This window comes from Euprymna scolopes, chromosome 27, assembly GCF_053919585.1.
Source record: "Euprymna scolopes isolate OS-2025 chromosome 27, ASM5391958v1, whole genome shotgun sequence".
In the NCBI taxonomy this organism is placed as follows: Eukaryota; Metazoa; Mollusca; class Cephalopoda; order Sepiida; family Sepiolidae; genus Euprymna; species Euprymna scolopes.
Window position 1 is genome coordinate 77,214,530 of NC_136508.1, and position 25,712 is coordinate 77,240,241.

Below are 25,712 nucleotides of genomic sequence, written 5' to 3' on the forward strand. Positions count from 1 at the left end.
TGTACATGCAATAACCCTTCTCCTCGAGTGGCCTCCGCGCCTTGATAAGTGATGACTCCCATGTAAAAAAAAAAATTAGCTTAGTATAGAAGTGTTTCCCCCTCCATTCATTAAGGACAAATTAACTTGAGCGTAACATCAGAAAAGATACTACACTCTAATCCTGGCTTGTACCATGGAAAAACAATTCGTTGGTCTGAGAATTAAGCTATTCTTTTCGTTATTACTTTTTTGCAAAGATCCCTTTTCATTTAATTAATCTTCAATTCTTTCTAACGTGTTTTATTTCTTTATTAATCATCGTTTTTCTTCATTATTTCTAGTTTAAGGATTTCGATTACATGTTATGTTTTACATATATATTAGTGTTGGTACGATTTATCGGAATCGGGAATCGGAAAAATCGAAACATTTGGGCGTATCAAAATCGGTATCGGAATCGGTATCAGAATCGGAAAAAACAAATTTGTGCATATTTTCCGACGCCGAAACGATTCTTTTAATTGACTTCTTTGATTTGAATGTGTTTAAAGCAAAATCTTCCTTTGCCGATAATAATTATAAAATAATAAAATAATTTATTATTTTTCAACTACTAGTAAAACTAAAATCGATAAATGATTCCCACAAGCATTTTTTTTTTTCGCGTAGGAAAATATTTCTACATTTAACATGCGTTTTTACGATAATCGAGGAAAATAACAACTCTATAGTTAAATATTTAGAGATTTAAAAAGAATCGGAATCAGTAATTGTATCGGAATTGAAAATTTAGTACGGAATCGGTAATTGCATCGGAATCGGGAAAAAATATTGAAATGGTCGCATCACTAAATAAATATTATGTTTCGACATTTTTTAGACGAGGATTAATAATCATAGTATTGCTTTGATTAATCGAACTACTGAATGTTATTCTGACACAGTATTGGCCGATGTAATCTTCGACCTTCTTTAAATGCATCTTGTGAAACTCAGCAGTTTGTACGGAATTTCAAATAGCACTTGTATCCGTTACTAATCATGTCGTTAGAAACTTGTGACAGATATAAATATTAAAAAATATATAAAATTAGATAATATAAGTAATAATATAAGTATTAAATAAAATAAGTATAAAATAATGCAAGTATAAAATTATATAAGTATAAAATTATATAAGTATCAAATATAATTACCACATAATGCAATTACCAAATAATATGATTATCAAATAACAAAAGCATTAAAAATTTAAGTATTAAATAATATAAGTATTAAAAAGGACAATTATCAAATAATTTAATTATCCAATAATATAATTAGGAAATAATATCAGTATTAAATAATACAAGTATTCAAAAATATAAATATTAAATAATGTCAGCATTACATAATATAATTATTAAATAATATATATATTAAAACAATTAAATATTCAATAAACAGATTAGATAATTAAATAAACAGATATAAGTATTGAATGAACGAATATAATTGTTCAGTAAATAAATATAAGATAAAATAAACAAATGTAAGTTTTAAATAACCATATATAGCTTTATTTTATACTTATAAGTATTAGATAAATATATAATGCAAAATAAACAAACCTAATATTTAATAAACAGACCTAAATATTAAATAAGTAGACATAAGTATTAAATAAGCAGATAGGAGCGTTGAATAAACAAATATGTGACATAAATAGACAAAGGTGTAAAATGATTAGTAAGAACTGTTAAATAAACAAATCTAAGTGATAAATAAACAGATATCGTGTTAAATAAATTGATATAAGAATTAAATAAACATATATAAGTATTAAATAAACATATATAACAATAAGCAAATATAAGTGTAAAATAAACATATATAAGTATAAAATAAACAGATCTAAGTGGTAAATAAAGAGATATAAATGTTGAATAAACAGAGTTAAGTGTTAAATAAACAAATATAAATGTTTAATATGCACATATAAAAGTTAAATAGACAGACATAGTGTAAAACAAATTTATGTAAGTATTAAATAAAAATATATAAGTACATAATAAGTAGATACAAGTATTATATCAACGTATCTAAGTATTAAATAAACACATGTAAGTATTAAGTAAACAGGTGTAATTATAAAATAACCATATATAAGTGTAAAATAAAAATATATAAGTATTAAATAAGCATATATAAGTAGCAAATAAACAGAGCTAAGTGCTAAATAAACAAATATAAATGTATAATATACACATAAATTTTAAATACACGGGTATAGTGTTAAACAAATTTATATAAGTATTAAATAAACATATATAATACTAAAAAAGCAGAGATAAGAATTAAATAAACAGATGTAAGTAACAGACAACTATATATAGTGTTTAATAAACAGATATAAGTAACTAACAAACATATCAGCGCGTAATCAAAAATATAAGTAATCATTAACATTTATAAGTATTCAATAAGCAGATATAAGTATACAATAAAGAGAAAAAAGTATAAAATAACATACAGATAAGCATTAAATAAACATATATAAGTATTACATAAAAATAGATTAGTATTTAATGAACATATATAAGTATTTAAAAAATTGATATAATATGAAATAAAGATATATAACAATTAAATAAACAAATATATAAGCATAAGCAAAACATATATAAGTATTAAATAAACATATATAAGCATTAAATGAATATATATAAGTATTAAACAAACATATATAAGCATTAAACAAACATATATAACTATTAAATATATTGATATAATATGAAATAAACATTTATTAGCATTAAAGAAACATAAATAAATATATTAAACAAACATATATAAGTATTAAATAAACATATACAAGGGGAAAAACATATATAAGTATTACATTAGCATATATAAGCATTAAATACACATATATAAGCATTAAATTAACATATATAAGTATTAAATAAACATATATAAGTATTAAATAAACATATATAAGTATTAAATAAACATATATAAGCATTAAATGAACATATATAAGTATTAAATGAACAAATAGGTCTTAAATAAACATATGTAAGCATTACATAACCATATAAGCATTAAATAAACATATATAATTATATAATAAACCTACAAATAAGTATGACATAAACATATAAAAGTCCTTATTAAACACATGTAAGTATTACATAAACATATAAAAATATTAAATAAACATATATAAATATAAAATAAACATATATTATTATTAAATAAACATATATGAGCATTAAATAAATATATGTAAGCATTAGATAAAAATATAAGTATAAAATAAACATATATAAGTATTAGATAACCATATAAGCATTAAATAAACGTATATAACTATTAAATACACAGATATAAATATCAAATAAACATATGTAAGTATTAAATAAACATATATAAATATTAAATAAACATATATAAGCATTACATAAACATATAAATATTAAATAAACAAATATAAGTATTAAACAAATATAAGTATTTAATAAACATATATAAGCATTAAATAAACATATACAAATATTTGATAAACATATACAAGCATAAATAAACATATATAAGTATTAAATAAACACATATAATATAAAATATACATATATAAGCATTACATAAACATATATAAGCATTAAATAAACATATAAGCATTAAGTAAACATATATAAATATTAAATAAACATATATAAGTATTAAATAAGCATATTTAAGTTCTAATTAGACATATATGAGTATTAAGTAAACATATACAAGTATTACATAAAAATACATTTGAATTAAATAAACATATATAAGTATTTAAAAAATTTACATAATGTGAAATAAACATATATAACCATTAAATAAACAAATATATAAGCATAAACGAAAAATATATAAGTATTAAATAAACATATATACGTATGAAATAAACATATATAAACATTACATAAATATATATAAGGATTAAACAAACATATATAAGCATTAAACTAACATATATAAGTATTAAATGAATTGATATAATATGAAATAAACATATATAAGCATTGAAGAAACATATATAAATATAAAACAAACATATATAAGTATTAAATAAACATATATAAGGGGTAAAAACATATATAAGCATTACATAAGCATATATAAGCATTACATTAGCATATATAAGTATTAAACATATATAAGTATTAAGTAAACACATATAAGTATTAAATAAACATATCTCAGCATTAAATAAACATACATAAGTATAAAATATATAAGTATTACATAAATATATGTAAGCATTACATAAACATATAAGCATTAAATAAAAATATATAAGTTTTTAATAAACCTTGATAAGCATTAAATAAGGATATAAGTATGAAATAAACATATATAGGTTCTAAATAGACACATATAATATTAACTAAATATATATAAGTATTGAATAAACATATCTATATGTTAAATAAACATATATAAGCATAAAACAAACATATATAAGTATAAAATAAACATATATAAGCAATAAATAAATATATGTAAGCATTAAATAAACATATAAGTATTAAATAAACATATATAAGTATTTAATAACCATATAAGCATTAAATAAACATATATAAATATTAAATAAACATATATAAATATTAAATAAACATATATAAGTATTAAATAAACAGTTATAACATTAAATAAACATATACAAGTATTTAATAAACATATATAAGCATTAAATAAGCATATAAATATAAAATAAATATATATCAGTATAAAATAAACATATATAAGTATTAAATAAACATATATAAGCATTAAATAAACATATACAAATATTAAATAAACATATATAAGCATTACATAAACATGTATAAGCATTACATAAACATATAAGCATTAATAAACATATATAAATATATAATAAACCAAGATAAGCATTAAATAAACATATATAAGTTCTAATTAGACACATATAAGTATTAAATAAACATATATAAGTATTAAATAAACATATATAATTATAAAATAAACATATATAAGCATTAATAAACATATATAAGTATTAAATAAAAATATTTAAGCATTAAATAAATGTATGTAAGCATTAAATAAACATATAAGTATTAAATAAATATATATAAGTATCAAATAACCATACAAGCATTAAATAAACATATATAAGTATTAAATAAACATATATAAATATCAAATAAACATATATAAGTATTAAATAAACATATATAAGTATTAACTAAACATATATAATATGAAATAAACATATATAAGCATTTAATAAACATATAAATATTAGATAAACATATATAAGTATTAAATGAACATATATAAGAATTAAATACACATATATAAGCATTAAATAAACACATACAAATATTAAATAAACATATATAAGCATTAAATAAACATATATAAGTATTAAATAAACACATATAAGTATTAAATAAACACATATAAGTATTAATAAACATATATAAGCATTAAAAAATCATATAAGTATTAAATAAACATATAAGCATTAAATAAACATTTAAGCATTAAGTAAACATATATAAATATACAATGAGCCTATATAAGAATTAAATAAACATATATAAGCATTACATAAACATATATAGGCATTAAATAAACATATAAGTATTAAATAAACATATATAAACATTAAATAAACATATAAGCATTAAGTAAACATAAATATTAAATATAAGAATTTAATAAACATATATAAGTATTAAATAACCATATATAAGTTCTAATTAGACATATATCAGCATTAAATAAACATATATAAGTATTAAATAAGCATATATAAGTATTAAATAAACATATATAAGTATTAAATAAACATATATAAGCATTAAATAAACATATATAAGTATTAAATGAACATTTATAAGCATTAAATAAACATATATAAGTATTAAATAAACATATATAAACATTAAATAAACATATATAAGTATTAAATAAACATATATAAGCCTTGAATAAACTTATATAAACATTACTGAAACATATACAAGTAAAAATATTCATATAGAGATATTAAATAAACATATAAGTATTATATAAACATATATAAGCATTAAATAAACATATATAAGCATTAAATAAGCGTACATAATATTAAATAAACATATATAAGTATAAAATAAACGTATATAAATGTTAAATAGATATATATACGTATTAAATTAAAAGATATATGTATCAAATAAACATATATAATTATAAAATAAACAAATATAAATGTTTAATATACATACATATATATGCATATATATATGTTAAATACACAGATGTAGTGTTTAACAAATTTATATAAGTATTTGATAAGCCGATACAAGAGTTGAATAAACAAATATAAGTAATAAATGAACATATTATGTGTAAAATAAACATATATAAGTATTAAATAAGGAGATATAAGTATTGAATAAATATATATAAGTATTAAATAAACAGCTATAAGTATTTAATAAGCATATATAAGTTCGTAATTAAGTCATCATAAACATTTATTCAATAAATTGATATAATATTAAATAAAAATATATAAGTATTAAATAAAAAATATATGTATTACATACACAGATATTAGTATTAAATAAAATATAAGTGAGTAATAAAAAGAAATTTGTTCAATTATAAGATATAAATAATTAATAAACTTATAAAAGTGTGAACTAAACAGGTATAAGTAGAAAATAAACATATATAAGCATTAAATAAACATATATAAGTATTAAATAAACATATATAAGTATTTAATAAACATATACAAATATGAAATAAACATATATAAGCATTAAATAAACATATAAATATTAAATAAACATATATAAGTATTAAATAAACGTATATAAGTATTAAATACACATATATAAGCATAAAATAAACACATACAAATATTAAATTAACATATACAAGCATTAAATAAACATATATAAGTATTAAACAAACACATATAAGTATTAATAAACATATATAAGCATTACATAAACATATATAAGCATTAAATAAACATATAATATTAAATAAACATGTATAAGCATTAAATAAACATATAAGCATTGAGTAAACATATATAAATATTTAATAAACCTATATAAGCATTAAATTAACATATATAAGTATTAAATAAACATATATACGTTCTAATTAGACATATATGAGCATTAAATAAACATATACATGTATTAAATAAGCATATATAAGTATTAAATAAACATATATAAACATTAAATAAACATGTATAAGCATTAAATAAACATACAAAGGCATTAAATAAACATATATAAGTAGGAAATAAACATATATAAACATTAAATAAACATATATAAACATTAAATAAACATATATAAGCATTAAATAAACATATATAAGCATTGAATAAACATATATAAGCATTACTTAAACATACACAAGTAAAAATATACATATAGAGATATTAAATAAACATATAAGTATTGCATAAATATATATAAGCATTAAATAAACATATACAAGCATTAAATAAACATATATAAGTATTAAATAAACATATACAAGCATTAAATAAGCGTACATAACATTAAATAAGCATATATAAGTATTAAATAAACGTATATAAATGCCAAATAGATATGTATACGTATTAAATATAAAGATATATGTATTAAATAAACATATATAATTATTAAATAAACAAATATAAATTTTTAATATACATACATATATATATATGTTAAATACACAGATTTAGTGTTTTACAAATTTATATAAGTATTTGATAAGCCGATACAAGTGTTGAATAAACAGATATAAGTAATAAATGAACATATTATGTGTAAAATAAACATATATAAGTATTAAATAAGGAGATATAAGTATTGAATAAATATATATAAGTATTAAATAAACAGATATAAGTATTTAATAAGCATATATAAGGTCGTAATTAAGTCATCATAAACATTTATTTAACAAATTGATATAATATTAAATAAAAATATATAAGTATTAAATAAAAAATATATGTATTACATAAGCAGATATTAGTATTAAATAAAATATAAGTGTGCAATAAAAAGAAATATGTTCAATTATAAGATATAAATAATTAATAAACATATAAAAGTGTTAACTAAACAGGTATAAGTAGTAAATAAACATATAAGCATTAAATAAACATATATAAGTATTAAATAAACATATATAAGTATTAAATAAACATATATAAGTATTAAATAAACAGATATAAGGATTCAATAAACAGATCTGAGTGTCAAATAAAGAGATATAAGTGTTAAATTAAATTATATAATTGGAAAAAAAACAGATATAAGTTCAAAAATAATAAAAAGACCTTTCTTGTTTTTCTTAGCTTTATTCTTTTTGTCATACAATTTCTCAATTGAGCTTCTATGGTCCTCCTCTCTCATATTCATAAAAAGAACTCGTCTCGCCACAACCATTGTCAGTAATTTCCCTTCCTCCATCTTTTTACCTTAAACTAAACGAAATTTCTACGAGCAAGATTTCTTTCCTAGAATTGATTTTCTCTACAGCGGGGCTACTTTTCAGCTTATTATAACTTTGTCGTTTTCAAGTCCAATGTAAACAAATTATCGTTCAGTCGTCCTCTTTCATAATCAAATTCTTCCAAACTTCCACCATCATTACCAATCATAACGGTTTTGTCTTAGTGCCACCCTGATACTCATTAAGTGCTACGCTTTAGTGGCGCTTCGGCCTTGATAAGTGGTTAATCTTTGGCAAGAAATAGTTTTAAGTCTTCTGGTAGTTGAACTTCAATTCTCAGTCAAAGCTGAGCGAACTTTAGTAAGATGCCTTCGTGGATTAAACAACGGGTTCCGTTCGAAATTCCATATAGATTCCCGAGTTTGACAAAATACACACGAAGAAGGTCAGAGATTATATCGGCTTAAACTTTGTGAAAACATCAACCAAGATGAGTTAAGTCATCTGAATAATTGAAATAAAAGAAATTCTTTTATAAGATTTTTTTTAATAGAATTTGTCGATTTCGGTTATTCGAGGTTACTTATGGTTTATTCGAAGTTTTCTTTTTCTGTAAAGTACATTATTTTGAAAATATTAGAAAACCAAATCATGTGATGAAATATTTTGTTAAATAAGTTGCTACTGCATTGTACGAATTGGAAATCGGTAATTGTGCATATTACGAACCGAATTTCTCATAAGATTTCGATCGGTACTTGACGCCGCCACAGGAATATGCCGAGCGTCGTTAAAAACGTTCGGGAACTTGTTGTTTTTGTTTGTTTGTTTGTTTGTTTGTTTGTTTGTTTGTTTTTAAATAGTATTTTCAAGTTAAATTCAATTTAACGATATTTTTGCTTATTAAATTGTTAGGTGAAAGTACAAAATAGTTACAAAAATCTTCCCCTCCCTCTCATGTTAAGAATGGGTTTGTAAATAATAAAGATATTATTCCGGCGCGGTAACATAGACGCACAAGTACCCATCACGGTTGGACCAGCTATGCCGGATATTTACGAAAAATCCGGTTCGTAATATGTAGCACTAATGACATCCGGGTCGTACAATCACAAACTTTTTTTTTTTACTTCCGGTGTAACACCTATTTCAAAGAAGGCTGTTAGCTTTTAAAATCTCAGAAAAATAATTTTAATACTTTAAAACAGCAATGTCTCCATCATGAAATTTCACTCGATTAAAATATTACTTTATTCTAATTAATACGGACAGAATTTTCTTGTATTTAAATTTGCATTTTTATACAATACCAGCTAGACGCCCGGCATTGCCCGGTCGTACAATATGCTTGAATGTAATACTTTCATTTATGCAGATTGTGTATGTATTTTTATAGAATCAATCCTCTATTGAATATTATATATTACGAGGAATAATTTGCCCGGTGCAATAATTCGCAATAAATAAATAAATAAAAGATAATCATGATAATGTCGTTCATCAAATTCCATCTGTGTTTGTTTACAATATAACGTCAGCTGACATTTGAGTTTGACGATGAATGCCGTGAAAAAGTTTGGTTAATGTTTAGTTTTAAATTATGCAAACGAAGGAATACTTTGCGGCGATTTTAAATGGTAACTCTACTTTTATTGTAAAATGAATAAGAAAAAAATTTAAATGAAATGATGAAGTACACCCGGGCTTGGACAAAGCGATGATTCGATCTGTAGTGGAATATTCTACCACTGAGTTATATCTTCAAATGACAATATTTCTGTGTGTGTGTGTGTGTTTTTTTTTTTTGTTTTGTTTTTTGTTTTTTTAGAATAAATAATTTGCTGAGAATATCTTGATTTGCTGATAATTATAACCATTGGCCGGCGTAACGTAAAATATACTTATAAAAATTATTTTTATCTATAATAAAGAAAGACTATTTACGGATCGGATTTTTTTCGCTTTTCAATACTTATCGGGTGGATTTCTGTACAAAACATGTCTAAGAGCAGTGCTAAATATACAAATTACCTTTGTGTGAAGTTTGCAAAAATAGGCTCAGCCGTTTCGGAACCTATGAGGAATGAGCACATGCACACACATAGGTGCTTTTATATAATAGTAGAGATATTGGCAACGCCGTGTAGCTTTACTAGTATTTTTAAGAGACAATAAATGGCCTTTCCTGACAATAGCATATTTTTTGTATTTTTTTTTTTTATTTTACGGCTAAATGCAAAACGTTTTAATCTATATATATTTTTTAATCTTTTTTTGTATTTCCTTTTCATGTCATTTTTGTTTATCATCTTTAAAAAAAAATCGTTGCACGCAAAGAAGCTACATGCGTTTCAAGATGGTGGTCTGATGACGTCATTGTCTGCTGCGTAATAGTGCAAGATAAACGTCATTATTGCTGTCCTTTTTAAAACTGCGTAATAAGACGGAGATGGCTGGAGGAAGGAAAAAACATGTTACCTCATTGCCATTTTTTCATAAGTTATTATTGAAATCAACGATGACAGAAAACAATGTCTCCGTGTGCCATAATCTCTAGATGTGCATATTGTTAATAATAATAATAATAATAATAATAATAATAATAATAATAATAATAACAATTATAATAATGATAATAATAATAAAATAATAATAATAATAATGAAAATAATAATAATAATGAAAATAAGAATAATAATAATAATGAAAACAATAATAATAATAATGATAATAATGAAAACAATAATAATAATAATAATAATAATGAAAATAATAATGATAATAATGAAAACAATAATAATAATAATAATAATAATAATAATAATAATAATAATAATAATAATAATAATAAAAGTGGCTGTTGTTGTTGTTGTTAGGACTTACTAGGAGTTCTCACACAGGTCATCATCAGAGATTACTCACTGACAACAACCGGTGGTATTCCCTGTAGTTTAGGTGACAACAAGTCTCCTCACATTTCCAATACTTTCCACTTCTTTCAATAATCTTTTCGAATAACTTTGCGTTATCGCAATAGCCATTTACCATTGACTTCGCGCTGGCAACGGCCATTCGCCTTTACTAAAATTTGAAGGAGCCCCAAGGCTCCGATTATTATTATTATTATTATTATTATTATTATTATTATTATTATTATTATTACTATAAGTAGTAGTAGTAGTAGTAGTAGTAGTAGTAGTAGTAGTAGTAGTAGTCTAAAGAAGTCTTAACTTCTGGATGCTTTTACTTAGATTTTTTGGACTATCAAGTCAATTCTCTTGACTTTAGACATTCAAGCTGTACCTTATCACTTTTGCCGTTTCTGACAGGCAAGCTTTTTGCTGAATTAGAAAAGAAATAGTTTCATCAATCTTATTAAGACAATTATGGTGACTTGTTTTTTCAGCGTTCCAAAAGTTATTTTCATTATTATTATTATTAATAGTAGTAGTAGTAGTAGTAGTAGTAGTAGTAGTAGTAGCTACTAGAAGTTTTCATACGCAACAATGTGTGGTGTTCCCTGGAGTCTGAATGGCAACGAGTCTCCCTAGATTTCCAGTACTTTCCACTTCCTTCGATTACCTTTGCAAACAAATTTGCCTAATCGCAACAGCCGCTTACCATTGGTTTCTCGCTGGCAATGCCCTTTCGGTGGAAATAAACCTTCCCGAGGTCCTAGTTGTCTTCGCGCTAATCCAGTGGAGGTTTGCTTAGTGTTTTCTCTTCTCGATCTTTCCCACATCCTCGACCTTTCACAACTATTTGGTGTGGCACTAGTCGATGCTGGCGCAACCATTTTTTTTCGGGGGGGGGGACATTGTTAACTTGCAATTATATGATTTTCTTTATGTTCTATATTCATTTCGATTTGATCTTCACCCTTTGGGCTGTTGGGACGGCAATACGTACAATTTCAAAGTTTCTTTCCTTCTTGTAAATTATTATGACTTCCGGTTCGATAATTTTATGCATTTGTCACTCTATGTCTCAAAATATTTTGTCATTTTCGTTTTTCTAGTACTTTCTCCAGTTTATGCTTGTACCATTTATCCGCATGTTCGAAGTGCAGTCTTTTGTATTTCCTTCCTTACGCCTTATATTCTCTTTTTAGTTAGTTTGTTGTATTCACTTATGTGATTTACCATTTCGTCTTATGATTTACTGAGTCTACATTTACTATTTTCCTGTGTTTTATTGATTTTAGCTTTAATGTGGTTAGTTCTAATCGCGTTAATCTGTGCAGTTGTCAGTGTTTCTTTGTTCATGTATCTTTTTTTCTTAGCCGCATCCAGGTGTTTTGATGATTCTCTTCTTTTGTCATTCTTATAAATGATCCCTGTAGCTCTTTCTTTTCCAAATTTTCTTGTCTTTTCGTTTATTGTTTCATCGTTTTCTGTATTGGTTTTCTTGACAGTGTCACTCGCTACGGTGATCAGTCTTTCTGTGTTGCGAGTTATGTACTTTTTCAAGTCTTTTTTATGCCTTTTACACAGTTTTCTACATTTGTGACCCTTCTTCTGTCTTTACCCTTTCCACGTACTATCGGTCAGCATGATCTTCCTGGTGTAATGCATTGTGCATTGTAATTAGTTTCCTAGTCTTCTGACCAAGTTGCATAATTCAAGATAATTGCAGATAATTCAATGAAAAATTAATCGAAACATGAACAAAAATATTCTTTTTGTTGTTACAAAGAAAATGCTATGAAATATTATTGGACAATTTTTACGAAACTGTAATAAAATTAAAATTCAAAACAATTAAAAAACAATCATTGTAAGGTAAGTTTCATGACTATTTATTTTTGGAATAAACAATAAAATGATTTTTGTTTATTCTAATATGATTTTTTGTTCAAATCGAGATACATAGTTAGTTTATACACACACACACACACACACACACATATATATATATATATATATATATATATATGTATATATATATATAATCAACCATAGCAAATACATATTTTCTTAAAATTGGCTCCTGCGATTTCTTCTTGTATGTAAACTACCCGGAAAATTCCGACAATAACCTTATGAGCGATACTGCCCACGTATTTATTCCTTTATCTAGATTTCTACTGTATAATTTTGTCTCTAAGATTTCCTTGTTTTCTTAGGCACTCTTTTTTAATCTTCCCTTTCATTTCCGTACACTTGGTGATGTCTGCTTCCAGAATTCCCAAACATTAGTAAGTTTCATGTTCACCATATTCGCTCATTTCTTTTTAGTTGTACAGTTTCACGCCCTCTAATGTATCTAGTTTTCCTCTTTTCATCTCTAGTAGTGCACACGTTACCATTTCAAATTCCATTCCAATGTCCAGGCTGAATATTCTGATTGATTGCGTTTATCAGCTTTTCCAGTTCCTTTTTTGCTTTTCGTAAATAGCTTCAGTTTATCCATATACATAAGGTAGTTTATTCTTTGTTTTGTGTCTGTAAACTTGTATCCAGCATCGCATTTCCTGAGTAGTTGAGTGGTATCGTGGCTATGATAAACAGCAGTGGATAGAATCTCCTTGGAAGATGCCTCTCTGTATTTTCATATCTTGTTATTATTAATAATAATATTATTATTATTATTATTATTATTATTGCTGCTGCTGCTGCTGCTCGTATTCACTAGTAGTCCTCACGCGGCTCATCATCAAAGATTGCTCCATGATAATAACATGTGGCGTTCTCTGGACTCTGAGACATAACACAGATTTCCATTACTCTCGACCTCTTTCGATAACCTTTCGCTCATCATGTCCCAGAGAAGTTTGTATGTTTTTTTCTTTTCCAATACTGTCTTCGGTTTATTTCTATACCGTTTGCACATATGTTCAATATGCAGCTCTTTGCATATTTCTCAGTGATGTGTCTATTCTTGCATTCTTTTGTGTATAATTTGTTGAGTTCTCTAATTATTTGATTCACTGCTTCGTCTCTTTTGCCACGGCGTTAGCATCCTCTGTTTTATTGAGTGTTGTCTATTTTAGCGTTCATACTGTTTGTTCTGTTTGGATATTAGTAGCAATTCAGTTTCTTTGTGCAAGTGCCTTTTTTCCTGTTTTTTTTTGTTTGTTTGTTTGTTTGTTTGTTTTGTTTTGTTTGTTTGTTTTTTTTCAACTAGCTAATTTATATACTAGTGGGTCTATTTGCCCAATATTAAGCAATAATACAAATGATACCAATCATGAATCATCGTCTCAAAAGTTCTAAAAAATAAACACGTGCATTATTTACAAAAAGAATTGCTTTACATTTTTATAGTATTTTCAAATTATCTTGTTTTCTTTTTGCAGGTGTTTGCTGGGGTAAAATTGTTTGAATCCAAAATGAAATGGCCGTGAAAAGGAGTGGCTCAAATAAACGGAACTGTCTCCACCTTATTTCGAACGTATCTAACGAACAACGCTTTACTAACATTTTCGAAACCAAGGTAAGTAATACTTTGCGTCCTATTCGTGTTCTTATACTTATGCAGAATAAGGAGCGCCATACCGTCGGAATTTTCTGGACAGTTTGCGTAAAACGTCGAAAGGTATCGACCGAAAGTTTCGTAATCTTCTTTCGCGCAAACACTAGCCAATGAAAAATATATTATTATATTATTATCTATATTTATGCACATATGTATATGTGTCACTGTTTCCAGATTATAAATTATTCGATCAGAAAATCCTATATACTAAAATGAGGATAGATGGTGATAACATACTACGAATATTAAATTAATATATACATACTACGAATATTAAATTAATATATATATACTATGAATATTAAATTAATATATACATACTACGAATATAAAATTAATATATACATACTACGAATATTAAATTAATATATACATACTACGAATATTAAATTAATATATACATACTACGAATATTAAATTAATATATACATACTACGAATATTAAATTAATATATACATACTACGAATATTAAATTAATATATATATACTACGAATATTAACTTAATATATACATACTACGAATATTAAATTAATATATACATACTACGAATATTAAATTCATATATACATACTACGAATATTAAATTAATATATACATATTACGAATATTAAATTCATATATACATACTACGAATATTAAATTAATACATACATACTACGAATATTAAATTAATATATACATACTACGAACAGTAAATTAATATATGCATACTACGAATATTAAATTAATATATACATACTACGAATATTAAATTAATGTATACATACTACGAATATTAAATTAATATATATATATATACTATGAATATTAAATTAATATATACATACTACGAATATTAAATTAATATATACATACTACGAATATTAAATTAATATATACATACTACGAATATTAAATTAATATATACATACTACGAATATTAAATTAATATATACATACTACGAATATTAAATTAATATATACATACTACGAATATTTAATTCATATATACATACTACGAATATTAAATTAATATATACATATTACGAATATTAAATTCATATATACATACTACGAATATTAAATTAATATATACATATTACGAATATTAAATTCATATATACATACTACGAATATTAAATTAATATATACATACTACGAATATTAAATTAATATATACATACTACGAATATTAAATTAATATATACATACTACGAATATTAAATTAATATATGCATACGCTAATTTCATGTTCGTAGTATGTTACCGTCTTATATTATTCTTTTGAATAAATAGGATCTCCCGATCACCGAAGATGCAATATAAAAAAAATAAATAATAAAAGATGATGCAAGTTTTGGCCCGTATGTGAAGCTAAAATATACCTTCTTTTTCTTCTGACTAGGATCCACGAGTAATACCTATTCTGTCTAAAGATATTATAATGATATCGTGCGTTTCTGTTCGTGCCGGGCATCCATACAATGGAAATATGTCACAGACTCCTATAAGAATATTGGAGATTCACTACATCAACCAGATTACTTAGATAAATATTTTACAATTTAAACAGAAGGGCTACAATAATATCATGGGGTCTACATTCACGCTGAACGTCCACAGAATTCTCAGCGGAATAGATTGCATATGAAAGATGCCACTGTGGAATTTCTACAGGTCCGGCTTGTAATAAATTATTGTTGTTGTTATTATTATTATTATTATTATTATTATTATTATTATTATTATTATTATTATTATTATTATCATCCTATGAAATAATATATTACGAAGATAATTAAATGAAACATTAATCAAAAATTGAAAAAATATTCTTTTTTTGTTACAAAGAAAATACAATGAAATATTACTGGACAATTTTTACGAAACTGTAAGAAAATTAAAATTAAAAACAATAAAAAAAATCATTGTCAACTAAGTTTCATGAATATTTATTTTTGGAATAAACAACAAAAAGATTTTTGTTTATTTTATTATGATTTGTTTGTTAAAACCTAGATACATAGTTGTTTTTATATATATATATATATATAATAAATCAACGATAACAAATAAATATTTTTCTTAAGAGACGTTAGCTGCTGCAATTTCTTTGCCTCTGCGTTTCGACACCTTTCGGCATTTTATGTAAACTGTCAGAAAAATTTCGACAATACCTGTGCTTTATTGTGTGATAATTTTGCATATAGTAATCTCGTTATTAACGAAGTAACGCGTCTTCAGATAAGGAGCGCTTTCAATCTGCTCACTTAGTAATGATTAGGGCTAGGACAACAGCATATTCTTTTCATGGTTTTTACTCTCTAGTGTATATCTGTTGATATCTTATATGCTTTTATATAGAGTGATGTGGTTCGCGGTTGATTAACTGTGTCTAAATGTAATCAATGAACAAAATTAGACTTGAATGTATGCGTTCTTTTTAAATAAAATACTTGTATCAAATAAATGTGCACAGAATATACTCTCATACTCTCTGCCCATTTCTCCCTCTTTGCTCGTACACACACACACACACACACACACACACACACACACACACATATATATATATATATATATATATATATATATATATATATATATATATATATGCACGGGAAACGGTTTTTTTTTTAAAGAAAACAAAACGAACTAACCGGCATTTTAGGAAGGTTTAATGACTACCTTCCTCACTCCCTATCCCTTATTCAAGGAGAGCAAAGAGCGTTCTAAAAACATCCATTTGCCGTAACTCACACTATATATAAATTAAGCTGAAAAATAAATGTCCAATGGTGAGATACTCCTATCTGGTTAAAAATAGCTCTACCCCGTTTAGAGGAGCAAAACCATAGATTAAGTTTAAGAAATAAAGAGTACACTTATATAGGAAGTTTATTATCATCACGTCAAGAAGGGTTACAGAAAGGAGAATAAGGTATAAACCTTAAGGCTATGATATTTCGAAGCTAAATGCTTTTCATCGGAAGAGGAGAAAAAACAATATTATTGAAATAAAATAGAAATAATATAAAAAATTTTTAAAAAACAGCGAATTTAAAACCATTCAGATTAGAATTGGGAAATAAGATTTTAGGGAGGAAAAAATACGATATGGATAAAAGAAAGACCCAGAAAAGTAATAAAAGCTCATATATATATATATATATATATATATATATATATATATATATATATATATATATATATATATATATATATATATATAGTAATCAATTTTTTCTAATTTACAAAATTTTTTTACAGTTTCAAAAACTTTCAAATATTTTTTTTAATATTTTGTGAAATTAATTTTAAAGTTATTTTAATAAAGCTCTGATAAAACTGTTAAATTATAAATATAAATAAATTAGGGCAAGATTACTATCGTAATGTAAGAGTGCTCAATCATAAAAAAGAGAGCGTAAGGGACTACTATTTAACACCATGTCTACAGGGGCACCATTTAGGGAAGTGAGATGTTTGTTCATATCACATTGAAATCTCTGGGAGGGGCTTAGAGATGCTACGAGTTCCTCAGGACTCATTCCATTAAATTACTTCTAAAACAGACACAATATACAATATTGCGGCGATGGGACATGGTTTGGTGCTTGGTTGATAGTGTGCGATTTATTTTTAGAACTCGTCTGAGAGAGAGGGGGGAGGGAAGATACTATAATGGTACATGCAGCATTACGTCACAAAATTTAGGCAGCTGTTGAAAGATTTTCGTCTTATGACTGCAGAACCAATAACTGTTGGGTTCAAAAGCATTCAATGTAGCTACCTCCAACTTAAATCACCTCCTCGATACGGGTCCGGAACTGGGAGCATGGCTTTTCCATAAGCGCTGGCGTGAGCCCTGCGAATAGTCACCGGGTGACGGTGATCAGACTGGCTTTGGTGTTGTGAGAGGTCATGTTGGTGATGTTCTCGACGTATGACCAAACGAAGTAATCCAGCGCGTTCAGGTCGAGTAAGAAGAGGAGCAGTGAGAAGGTACAACGTCATAGCACTCCTTCTGAAGCCAAGCCTGGATCTCTTTGGACCGCCATACCCAGGGTCTGGCAGCAGCCATCTGATTGCACCAGGGTATCACCACAGTTTTCAGTACATTCAGGTACACTTTGGTGTTGATTTTCAAGCCGACTTCCAAGATGTGAGGTGCTATGATGTGGCCCTCACTTGAAACCACACCAAAGCCCATTATGGTGACCAAAAAATTTGTTTTCATCATTCTGAGCACATCCCTGTTATTTATGGCAATCTATCGATGCATTTCGAGGGTGTTGACAATGGTCCTGCTGTCATAACTTGGATCGGTAGGGGAGCATGAGTTGTAAAGCGGCACATCTCCGATCTCGCTTGTTGAAATAGTGCCACTTTCAGACATGATAGAAGACTCTTATCGCTCTTGGGATTTGTACACAACTGGCCAACAGGTAGATGGTCTGCAACAACAAAAAAAAAGAAAACAGGTGTTCATTAAACGGAAATGGAACCATGTCTTTTCTTGGGCGACAATTTTATCATTCCATCCAATAGTATATCATGCTTTATTCCACGGTACATCGACGTACAGGGAGATATATATCATCATGTGTCTATGACGTCACGGTTGAGAAACAAAAAGTTATCACGATCTCTTTTTATGTACTAAGAGCTTTCATTACCGTTACTTTCCAAACAATACCTGCTTCTTATTTTTTTTTTTTTTACTGTTCATTTTTTCTATCGTGAAATTAATAAACCCTGCCGCCTTAAAAGTCTCTCGCTGCCACCATGAGGACCACACGTCCATCCTACCCGATGGCGTTTTTCCTTTTGCTAATCTCCACGTGATGCATTTTTTATTTCGCCACACAGAAGAATTTAAAAAATCGTCCGATCGCTTCCTTTGCTCGACCACGTGATGTATTTTTCTCTGCCTTTCTTGCGACGCAGGCTCGCTAGCTAATTTTCATACGTGCTTTAACAGCTGCAGCTGCTGCTAATATTTTTTCACACGCGTCCATACGCACTCTGTTACAAAAGTATAAACAAATGTTGTTGTTTTTTTGTTTTTTGCTTTTTTTTTTTTTGCCGTCCGGTTAGGGTGGAACTAAAATAAAAATGGAATGATTCTTGTATTTGCAAGATATCCAAATTTAAATATTTGATAGTGCTGCTTGACTAGATTTGACTACACATGAAGCTTAAGTAGATGCTATTTATGTATTTACTGGGGGGCAGCTTTAACTGGGCGTAAAAAAACGCTTAAATATGATATTTTAATTTGTCCAGATTTCGTATATATTATTATAGACTCGTGATTTAAAAGTAAAAAAAAAAAGTATTTAGGTGTCATCAACCAGAATCGAAACCGAAACCTTAGTATTTACTGCTCGTGACGTTACCACCGAACCAACGTGACACTCATATGAACTGATTAAAAATTAAAAGTTAGCTAAAACGAATGAACAAAATGTATAACGATTTTTTTTTAATTTGAACTCATTTTTGACCCCTAAAAAAAATTTTAATCAGCTAAAGACCCATAAAAGAACGCCCCTTAAAAACCCCAATCATTTGAAGACTCTAGCGCCGCTCTGCGACTTTTAGTTTCGGAGGAGATAGAGTTTGAAAATATGTAAACAGACACACCGACTGATAGACAGGCTGACAGCCCGACAGACACCGTGAGCATATAGCCGTTTGTATATTAGATTTGTTTAGGGGCTAGAATTAATCTCGAGCTTTTAACACCAGGAAGATATATTTATTAATCTAAAAAAAAAAAAAAAAAAAAAACTTAGACGATATCACAGCCCTCCCATCCCCTCATAATTAAACACATGATCTTCCGATACTCAGCATATGGGTAGATTCAGATCTGTTTTTCTTATCACCATCACACTAATTTATTTACGATGAAGGACGCACGGCATTTGAAATATTGAATTATCACAATAAAAATTATTAAATATACAAAAAGTAAAAACATTATTTTATGCTCCAATCACCACCTAATAATCACCACATAATCATCATTATCATCATTCATATATATGCATACATATATATATATGATGATTGCAACGTCTTGTCAAACGAGTGCCACTCCCTCAGACACTTAAAGTCCATGAGCCCGAAAATGACTTCCATCGCCACAGGACCATTTTATAGACAAATGCCAGATGATGTTACAGAGTCTTAGCTTTGTACGACAGCTAAGTCTCTCTCTCTCGGTTCAAGATGTTGAGATCCAGCAACAAGCAAGAGCAAGATAGCCAGCAACAAGTTTAACTGCAGACCAGCTTAATGCGGATACTGGTCCCCCGCTTTATGGTTTTTTAAATCAGAGATTTGCTTCTCTTAGAAAGGTTGCCTTCACCACGGCTTACGGGAGTCCTCTCCACCCCAGCACACATACATACACACACGGTGCTAGTTGGCCGTTGACCCCAAAAAAGAGTTCATTCGCTCTTTGGAAGCTCTTGTTTTTAATCCTTCAGGGAGACTAGCCACCCTCCTCACCAAACAAGTCTGGTGGGGGGAACCAGTTTAGTCGCCGGTGACTCGATCATGAGGCAAGTAGTACTGGGTTACATGGTACATATGACATGACCTGACTATAATATACATATATATATGCATACATACATACATACATACATACATGTGTCTATGGGGTGGAGAGGGCTCCCGTAAGCCGTGGTGAAGGCAACCTTTCTAGGAGAAAAAATCTCTGATTTAAAAAACCATAAAGCGAGAGACCAGTACCCGCATTAAGCTGGTCTGCAGTTTAATTTGTTGCTGGCTATCTTGCTCTTGCTTGTTGCTGGATCTCAACATTTTGAACCAAGAGAGAGACTTAGCTGTCGTACAAAGCTAAGACTCTGTAACATCATCTTTGTATAGATACTCCCTCAGGCATTTGGGCTCATGGATTTTAAATGTCTGAGGGAGTGGCACTCGTCTGACAAGACGTTGCAATCATCATGTATTTATAGAAAAAATCATAAATTTTATCTTGTACTTTTTTACTTTCAGATTTTAGTTTTTGTTTATTAAATAAATTTTTGTTTTTTTGTTTTTGCTTTTTGTATGTTGTATTTTTCTCATTTTGTTGGGTTTTTTTATTTAGATTTTTGTTTATATATTATTTAATTAGAATTCATTATTGAAATGAGTATTATTTAATAATTTATTTATTGCGAACTATTATCTTCACCTTTTTTTGATGTTGTTTCACGACGTTTCGGCCAACTATTCCCTTGGCCTTCGTCAGGTGGTTAACCGCGACGGGATAGGAACTCCCAATCACCTAGCTGCATTCTCAGCAATTACTTCCTTCCATAGTTGTTATAATCTCACCACGATTTGGCCAAGTAACCCTCGGGTCGGCTTTAGGTAGGATTGAAACCGCTATCTTCACACAATTCCAGCTGGAACCGTAGAGATTCAACGTCTCTATCCACTGCGCCTTCGGAGCCTGTGGCGATGGCAGTAATTGCTGAGAATGCAGTTAGGTGATTCGGAGTTCCTATCCCGTCGCGGTTACCTCCTGACGAAAGCCAGAGGAATAGTTGGCCGAAACGTCGTGAAACTACATCTAAGAAAGATGAGGAAAATAGTCCGCAATAAATAAATTAACACTTTTTTGTTGTCTATGTTTTTGTGCTTGGTTGCTTTTATTTGTTGTTTGTGTTCATTTTTGTTTATTTTGTTTGTTTTTAATATTACTTATTTTTATTGTTTTTGTGTTTTTCTTGGTTAATTTCTATTTGTTTTTCGTGCTTTTTGTTTCTCTTGTTTGTTTTTTAATGCTAGTTTTTGTTTTTTTCTTTCTATAGTTCAAAATCTTTTCTCATTGCAATAAAGGATTCATTCAATAAAAATTAACTCGCCTCCAAATATCGATAGACACGACCAAAATTCTTATTTTAAGATCGTTATCTTTATCTGGTTGTTCACAATATTTCGACTGCTGAACTCTCTCGTCTCTTTAAGGTGCCTTCTTTTGTAATCCCGAATCTCTTCGGAATTTAGAACAAAAATAATTTCATGTACTGTTCGAATTCCGTACTTTATACCACTTTGCGTTTTTGTGCTTGATATTCCATATTAGTTAATTAGTGTCTTCGTTATGGATTAATCTAACAATCTTCAGTCTTTATATTAATAAATGCCCTTATCCGATATGCTATGCGTTGATATGGACAGTAGCTTTGTTGCGTTGTTGAATGCATATATAATTTTCATTTTTTTTTTTTAACTTTCTTCCTTTGAAGATTGTAATGCTGAGTATGGGCAGCAAAACCAGCTGCCAACATTGCCCTGCTTTTTATTGAAACCAACCGAGAGCTCTTTTTAGTATCCTCGTTGTTCCCTTACGTGCAATTGTCTGGATCTCTTTTGCACTTGGTTCACCGAGAATATTAGTTAGGTAGGACTTCAGGTTATTCTTCATAAGCCCTGTGACACCTATAATAACTGGTATGATTGATATCTCCCTAAGATTTTAGTTTCTTTTCATATCATACACGAGACCTTGATATTTCCCTGTTTTTCCCTGTTCAAACCTCCATCATTAGGGGCACTTACTTTAGCTTGCACTTTCAAATGCTTGCTAAATTATATATACACACTGACAATTATTTTGTCGTTATTCTAAAAATCAACAGAAACTAATTGATCAAAGTGTAAGTTTTATTTACAATTAAGCTTTTTTTTGTCATCGACAAAGAGAGAGAGAGAGAGAGAGAGAGAGAAAGAGACGTTAGTTGTATGGGGTTTCTTGGTGTGTGGTTTGACGACGTAGACATGTCAAGATGTCAATAGCGCTCACCGCTGTGTCTGCTCTCTTTTGTTTTCTGTTGGTTTTTTTTTTCTTATATTGACATAAATCGACATTCCCGGACATTTAAATATAAAAATATTACATTCTTCTTTCCTATTTTGCATTGCGCAATTCATAACTGCTGACCTTAGAATGTAAACAGTCCTTTATTTTCCTGATAATTACAATTCTAGTCAGTTTTATGGGACACAATAATGTAGATCAAAATCCATCTGGAATGTACGGTCGTGTACACCTCTACTTTCAATTGTGCGTTCCCACATCTCCATATCCGACAGCTTTAATTTATATATGCGCTATAAGTAATTCTATCAAGACTTTTCGAGCACAATCCCTTGTGAAGAAACAAATTTAAAAAAAAAACAAATAGGTGATTTAAGATATTAAAAGGTCGTTATGCGTCAGATGAGAGATCAACCAAAATTGATTTAATAAAGTTCCAGTTGTAAATTACCTCGATTTTACCGACTACGACGAAATGAGCCTGAAAGCGGCCGCAACCAAGACAAAGATAACCGTTCCCAGAACTTATAAATGACAGAAATAACAAGAACTGTTCATCTCAAAATATAGATATTTACCGACAACGTTTCGACCGATGTACTCTCCGACCTTCTTTATTTAAAATCGATCATCTTTTCTGCGAATATCGATGTAAACTCTTTATTCAATCGGAAGTACGCAATTAACTTAACAGATGCCGTCGTTGACCATTGAATCAGTAATACCGAGTTCAAGCCATATTGGCATTTTAGTGCTCAATCAATTACACAAATACAGGTGGTAAAAATATAAACCCACAATTATCCTCCCTTCGTAGTCATGGGAAAATAAGAACGTTTGCTCATAATGGAATAAACTACGTATAATTAATTAGTTTATTTCATCATTGAATTAAAGAGTCGATATGTCGTAAAACAAATAAAAATAAATGTAGTAGGCCTAACTAATAGGATGTAGGTTCAATCTTTGTACTTGCTTTCCTTACAAAAATGATCATATTAAGCAGTGATTAAATTACGAAATATCTCATATACGCGTGTGTATATCAAATCCTGGTGAAAATTAACAAACGGTACAGTTTTAGGCCTTAACATATGTAAATTTAAGTTCTGCTCCATGCAAAAGAAAGAAATTACTAAGCCCATCATTTGCCTCCCCGCTTTAGCTCCAAAAGTCTCCAAGGTCTTAACATATTTAAATTTGAGTTCAGCACCATGCAAAACTGCTAAATAGACATCCACAGAAAATTTTGGACAAATATGGTAAAATAGTCCCAAAAATGGAGTGATTTTATTAGCCCTAAAAAAGCCCCTGGGGCACACCCAAGAGTTATCGCGAAATATAGACAAACAAAATTATACAGAAATCAGTTAGTTACAACTTTTCAGAAAGTTTTATAAAAATCTAAGTCATCAATTATTTTTAATAAGCACAAAAGTGTCAATTTTAGCCATTTTAACCCGAAAGGCATCCCTAGGGGGCAACCGGAGTTTTCCCGGAAAATCCGTTCAGTTACCTTTTTACTTATATCATGTTTAATGTTTGCGCAAAATTTCAATAAATCCAAGGCGTAGTTATTGAGAAAAGTTCGGGCATGCGAACATACGAGGGTGAATTTACAGGTCCACCCTTCCTTTGTCAGGAGACCAAAATACCTTTTTTTATGTTTATTTAAAAAGAAAATACAACTTTGTCATATATGGATCGTAGAATTGCATTCATCCGGAAAATATATAATTTGCATATTCTTTTAACAATTCATTTTAATTAATTACCTATTAGTTTGCTTTTTTTTCGTTTTTTTATGAGTTTATCCAATCGAGAAATCGGCCGCAGATAGAAATATGACGAGAAAACGGTACGACAGACTGTGCAAAAACACCAAAACACCTGCAGTGTTCGTGATGCGCCTTAATCTGGTCGTATTAGAGTTACTTCTAACATGGAAGAAAATGCCATCAAGATCC

The 25,712-nt window shown here is 27.7% G+C and overlaps 1 long non-coding RNA gene across 1 annotated transcript in view; it reads left to right on the top strand.

Annotated features, from left to right (window-relative positions):
* The window catches only part of LOC145248924 (uncharacterized), a 355,269-nt gene that overhangs the window by 106,810 nt on the left and 222,747 nt on the right, over positions 1 to 25,712 (top strand). The window contains exon 2 of the long non-coding RNA XR_013863432.1: positions 14,735 to 14,871. This is a non-coding gene — a long non-coding RNA (uncharacterized LOC145248924). The remainder of the gene's footprint in view (positions 1 to 14,734; positions 14,872 to 25,712) is intronic.